The 6924-nt window shown below is 40.9% G+C and overlaps 1 non-coding gene across 1 annotated transcript; it reads right to left on the reverse strand.

The window, feature by feature from the left end:
- Positions 1 to 2612: 2612 nt before the first annotated feature.
- Positions 2613 to 2719, reverse strand: LOC141722220 (small nucleolar RNA R71). Its single transcript, XR_012575242.1, has one exon. It is a non-coding gene; the product is annotated as a small nucleolar RNA R71 (small nucleolar RNA).
- Positions 2720 to 6924: the final 4205 nt, after the last annotated feature.

Genomic DNA, 6924 nt, shown 5'->3' on the forward strand with positions numbered 1-6924 from the left:
TTGCACATAAAAAGTGAAACTGCATCTATCTTGATTGATCATGTCAAACAACTGGATAAAGTGGTTAAAGACTCTGTGAAAATCATAAGAATTGATAATGGCACTGAGTTCAAGAATTTGATCATAAAAGAGTTCTGCAAAGACCAAGGAATCAAGCAGGAATTCTATGCTCCTGGAACTCCATAGCAAAATGGAGTTGTTGAAAGAAAGAATAGAACTCTTATTGAAGCTGCATGAACTATGCTTGATGAAGCAAAGTTACCAACCTATTTTTGGGCTGAAGCTGTGCAGACTACTTATTTTACTCAAAATGCAACACTTATCAACAAGCATGGAAAGAAACCATATGAGATGGTGAAGAAAAAGAAGCCAAATCTGAAGTATTTTCATGTGTTTGGATGCAAGTGTTTTGTTCTTAAGACTCATCCTGAACAGCTAACCAAATTTGATCTAAAAGCTGATGAAGAAATTTTTGTTGGATATTGATAAGTGGCATTTTATACCACTTAGAACGTCTTAAAATGGCCTAAATTGGTGTCTTGAAATCAAGTAATTTGTGTATTTGATGCGTTTTTCTAGTGTTTATACATTTCAGGGTATTAGTTGCATTTCGGAGAAAGAATCATCAAGAATAAGCCTTGGCATGTGTTCACCATTGCGAGAGGAAAAGAACGGGCAGATTACGGCGAAGAAACGGAGCAAACCTGGAAATTTTCTAGTAGGGTCCTGCGCGCCCGCGCAGCAATGCTGAGCGGCCGCGCAGCAGCCTTGCGCGCCCGCGCAGAAATGCTGAGCGGCCGCGCAAGGTCGGGGAAAAAGATATATTATTTTAGACTTCTACTTCTGTTTGGCTTCCAACTTCTATGTAATCTGAGTTTTATGGGACTATTATATAAGTAGATTTGAGACATTTTTCACAGAGTATTAAGAGGAGATTATGTTTTAGATTGTGTTTTGCAAGAAGCGAAGGAGATAAGGAAGAAGACCGATTTAGCACACAGCAGCGAAGAGGAAGCATATATTCTTGTGATTCTTGTTTCGTTGTAACGTTGGATGCTAGTTTTCTTGCTTTGACTTATTTACTCTTGTGACGTACTCTGTTTTAATATAATCAGTTTAGTTGTTATTTTCTTGTGTTTGTTTATCATGATTTCATATGAACCCATGATGGCGATAAGTTCTATTATGGGCTAATCGTGATCATGGGGTTGCAACGGATTTATTATGGAATTCTTTAGTTAATTATTTAATACTTTAGTGTGTGATGATTGCATGATATCTAGTATTGGTTGTGCGTATTCGTCTTATGTGCGTCGCGAACATATAAGATAGGGTGTTAATCTCTTGTGAAGCGACGGTGGATCTTGAGATTTAGAACTTGCCATGCTAGCATAGGTTCATGTACGTAGTGCATGATTAGTGGGTAACTCTAACATTTTTATTTGCCCTATGTAATCAAAAAGGAATAACTTGTGCTTAAATCATTGTGTTGTCAATTTCTGTAGACATATAGGAACTCAACATAATTGATGACTATTCAACTTCTATCTTAATTGTGGATGTTTGGTAGAATGGTATTAGTACAATGAAAGTTGGCTTTTATCAGTTTCGTGTTATTCGATTAATATCATCACTGTCACATGCTAAAGGTAATAACTATGGCTATAGAAGGAAGTAATAATGAAGTTGTGATCTCATGAGTGTTTTATTATTGATAAATTGAAGTGTTAGTTAAGTGGTTAATTAAGTAGTTAATTATAGTTAATATTTAATCAACAATTTTAAGTGTTATTATCTTAACATTGAGAAGTAATCATACATTGGTGAGTTAGTTTAATTAGACAATAACTTAGTCTGAGTCTCTGAGGGAACGAACTAGAAAGTATTCTATATTACTTGCGAACGCGTATACTTGCGTGAATATTAGTGCGTGATTTCGCCCTAACAAGTTTTTGGCGCCGCTGCCGGGGACTCGGCGTAATTGTTTAGTTTATGTACTTACCATCATTGGTCATTAGGACTCAGTGATTAGGACGTAGTAGTTAATTACTCTTTTCGGTTGTGTTTCAGGTACTTTAGCAACGTTTATGCAAACTCATTCTCGTGCTCGCAAGAGGACCTTAGATACAGCTGAGGAGAAAGACGAAGTTCTTGATACACCGGAGAAGTTAGATTTTGAGGATTCGGATTCAGGAACTGAGCAGAAAGAACCAGTAAACATGGGAGATCGTATTGTTCAAGCTGATCCAGCTCTTATGGATTTTTCTCGGCCTAAAATTGATGACATTCAGTCAAGCATCCTTCATCCGGCTATTCAAGCTAACACCTTTGAGATCAAGCCGGGCACTATTCAGATGGTGCAGAATTCTGTTTCTTTTGGAGGAGCGACAACTGAAGACCCCAACATGCACATAAGGAATTTTGTCGAGATCTGCAGCACTTTTAAGTATAATGGCGTGACTGATGAGGCTATCAAGTTGAGGCTTTTCCCATTCTCACTGAGGGATAAAGCTAAAGACTGGTTACATTCTGAACCAGCTGGGTCAATCACTACGTGGCAAGATCTTGCGCAAAAGTTTCTGGTGAAGTTTTATCCAATGGCAAAGACTGCTGCTATGAGGAGTGCTCTTACTCAATTTGCGCAGCAACCTACAGAATCTATGTGCGAGGCTTGGGAACGCTACAAGGAAATGTTGAGAAAATGTCCACATCATGGAATGCCGGATTGGATGGTAATCACTGGTTTTTATAATGGTTTGGGGGCCCAATCTCGGCCCATGCTCGATGCAGCAGCTGGAGGCGCCTTATGGGCTAAAATCTATACTGAGGCGTATAATCTTATCGAGATGATGGCTGCAAATGAGCATCAAAACCCAACTCAGAGGATGACGTCAGGCAAGGTAGCAGGTATTCTGGAAGTTGATGCAGCCACCGCTATTGCAGCCCAGCTCCAAGCGCTATCAATGAAGGTTGATTCTTTGGCTACGTATGGAGTTAATCAAATAGCTATGGTTTGTGAGCTTTGTGCAGTTTCTCATGCTACGGATCAGTGTTCTCTTGTCAATGAATCTGTTCAGTATGTGAATAATTATCAGCGACAACAGCAGCCTGTGCCAGCGACCTATCATCCTAACAACAGAAATCATCCAAATTTCAGCTGGGGGAATAATCAGAATGCTATTCAGCCACCATATCAGCAAGGAGTGAGTAAACAGTTTAACCCACCTGGATTCCAGCAACCACAACAGTATGCTACAAGACAATCATATCCTCAACAGGGAAGTGCAGCTGCACCTACTAGTGCTGATTTTGAGGAACTTAAGCTGTTGTGCAAGAGTCAGGCAGTTTCTATCAAGACCTTGGAAAATCAAATCGGTCAATTAGCCAATGCAGTGCTCAATCGTCAACCTGGCACTCTTCCCAGTGACACGGAAGTACCAGGCAGGAAGGAAGCTAAAGAGCAAGTCAAGGCTATTACCTTAAGGTCTGGAAAAGTAGCTGATGCTGAAAAGGCAAAAGAAGTCGAAGCTGAAGTTAGATATGAAAAATCTAAGCAAAAGGAGAAAGTGGCGGAACCAAGGAAGACTACTGTTGAACACACTCTGCCTGAGGCTAATACAGGGGAGAAACAACTCTATCCTCCACCACCTTTTCCTAAGAGATTGCAGCAATAAAAGCTGGATAGACAGTTCGGGAAGTTTCTGGAGGTGTTCAAGAAACTTCACATCAATATACCTTTCGTTGAGGCTCTGGAACAAATGCCTAGTTATGCGAAGTTTATGAAGACTATTCTTTCAAGGAAGGTGAAACTGGATGACCTTGAAACCATTGCTCTCACGGAAGAATGCAGCGCTGTTCTGCAGCAAAAGTTACCACAAAAACTGAAAGATCCAGGAAGCTTCACCATTCCTTGCACCATTGGCAATCTAACTTTTGACAAGTGCCTTTGTGATTTGGGAGCAAGCATTAATCTGATGCCCTTGTCGATCTTTAAAAAGCTGGATCTGCCTGATCCAAAACCCACATACATGTCGCTACAATTGGCTGACCGTTCCATTACTTACCCAATGGGCATAGTTGAGGATGTGCTTGTCAAGGTGGATAAGCTCTTCTTTCCTGCAGATTTTGTTATTCTGGATTTTGAGGAAGATAAGAAGATTCCCATAAACTTGGGGAGGCCTTTCTTGGCTACTGGCCGTACCTTGATAAATGTGCAAAAAGGGGAACTTACTATGCGGGTCCAAGATCAGGATGTGACCTTCAACGTATTCAAGGCAATGAAATTCTCTACAGAAGATGAGGAGTGTTTAAAAGTGGATGTGATTGATTCCGCAGTTACTTCGGAACTCGATCACATGCTAATGTCTGATGCATTGGAAAAGGCCTTAGTGGGGGATTTTGACAGCGATGATGAAGATAGCAACGAGCAATTACAATATCTGAACGCTTCTCCATGGAAGTGAAAGCTCGACATACCATTTGAATCTCTTGGTACTTCTGACCTTAAGAATGCTGAAGGGAAGCTCAAACCATCAATAGAGGAAGCACCTACCTTGGAGCTTAAACCATTACCTGAACACTTGAGGTATGCTTTTTTAGGTGATTCATCTACGTTATCTGTTATTATTTCAGCTGACCTTTCAGGTAGTGAGGAAGATAAGCTCTTAAGGATTTTGAGAGAATTCAAATCGGCTATAGGATGGACCATAGCAGACATCAAGAGGATAAGTCCTTCATATTGTATGCATAAAATTCTGCTAGAGGAAGGAAGTAAGCCAACTGTGGAACAACAACGAAGACTAAATCCCATCATGAAGGAGGTGGTGAAGAAAGAAATTCTGAAATGGCTAGATGTAGGCATCATTTATCCTATTTCTGACAGCTCGTGGGTGAGCCCTGTACAATGTGTTCCTAAGAAAGGAGGTATCACTGTGGTCGCAAATGAAAAGAATGAGCTCATCCCTACTCGAACAGTTACAGGATGGAGAGTATGCATGGATTATAGGAAATTGAACAAAGCCACAAGAAAGGATCACTTCCCTCTCCCATTCATTGATCAAATGCTTGACAGATTGGCGGGACATGAGTATTTTTGTCTTCTGGATGGTTATTCCGGGTATAATCAGATTTGTATTGCACCAGAGGATCAGGAAAAGACTACCTTCACTTGTCCATTTGGCACATTTGCTTTTCGAAGAGTTTCGTTTGGGTTATGTGGCGCCCCGGCCACCTTTCAGAGATGTATGATGGCTATATTCTCTGACATGATTGGAAATAACGTCGAAGTATTCATGGATGACTTCTCCGTCTTTGGACACTCATATGATGAATGTTTGAATAATCTGCGAGCCGTACTCAAAAGATGCGTGGAAACTAATTTGGTGCTTAATTGGGAGAAATGTCATTTTATGGTGCGTGAAGGCATTATCCTTGGTCATAAGGTCTCTAGCAAAGGTCTGGAGGTGGACAAGGCCAAGGTGGGAGTCATTGAAAATCTTCCCCCACCTAATTCGGTGAAAGGAATCCGTAGTTTTCTCGGTCATGCGGGTTTTTATCGGCGATTCATCAAGGACTTTTCAAAGATATCTAAGCCGTTGTGCAATTTACTTGAGAAAGATGTGCCTTTCAAATTTGATGATGAATGTTTGGCAGCATTCGAGACTCTCAAGGAGAGTTTGATCACGGCACCAGTTATTACAGCACCAGATTGGACAGAACCGTTTGAGATGATGTGTGATGCGAGTGACTATGCGGTAGGTGCAGTTCTGGGACAGCGCAAGAAAAATCTCTTCCATGTGGTCTACTATGCGAGTAAAACTTTAAATGGGGCCCAATTGAACTACACCACTACTGAGAAGGAGCTTTTGGCTATAGTCTTTGGCTTTGAGAAATTTCGATCTTATCTGCTTGGTACGAAAGTGACAGTATTCACTGATCATGCAGCTATTCGCTATCTGGTTTCTAAGAAGGATTCGAAGCCGAGACTCATTCGTTGGGTGCTTTTACTTCAAGAATTTGAGTTAGAGATCAAAGATAGAAAAGGTACTGAGAATCAAGTAGCTGACCATCTCTCTAGGTTGGAGAATCCCGATTCTACTTCACAAGATAGAACGTTAATCAATGAATCTTTTCCGGATGAGCAGTTGTTTGCAATTCAGGAGGAAGAACCATGGTTTGCAGATATTGTAAACTATCTTGTCAGCAATATAATGCCTCCTAATTTGACATCCGCGCAAAAGAAGAAGTTTCTGCATGAGGTGAAGTGGTATATGTGGGATGAACCATATTTGTTTAGACAGGGAGCTGACCAGATCATCAGGAGATGTATCCCGTTCTGTGAGACGGAGGGGATATTACGAGACTGCCATTCCACGGTTTATGGTGGACACTATGGAGGTGAGAAGACGGCAGCTCGTATTCTGCAAGCAGGTTTTTTCTGGCCTACCTTGTTCAAGGATGCTCCTCAGTTTGTTTTAAGGTGTGATCGTTGCCAAAGAGTGGGAAATTTGTCAAGGAAGGATGAGATGCCATTAAATGTGATGCTTGAAGTTGAGGTCTTTGATGTATGGGGAATCAATTTCATGGGGCCTTTTATCTCGTCTTGCAATAATCAGTACATCTTGCTGGCAGTCGATTATGTCTCAAAATGGGTCGAAGTTAAAGTTTTACCGATAAATGATGCAAATGCAGTGCTAAATTTTCTTCATAAGCAAATTTTCACAAGGTTTGGAACACCTCGGGTAATCATAAGTGATGAAGGATCGCATTTTTGCAACCGTAAGTTCACTTCTATGATGCAGCGTTATAATGTGAATCATCGAGTAGCTACTGCCTATCATCCGCAAACAAATGGTCAAGCGGAAGTGTCTAACAGAGAGATAAAGCGCATTCTAGAGAAGGTTGTTTTTCCGTCAAGGAAGGATT

Source organism: Apium graveolens, chromosome 4, assembly GCF_009905375.1.
Source record: "Apium graveolens cultivar Ventura chromosome 4, ASM990537v1, whole genome shotgun sequence".
NCBI lineage: Eukaryota > Viridiplantae > Streptophyta > Magnoliopsida > Apiales > Apiaceae > Apium > Apium graveolens.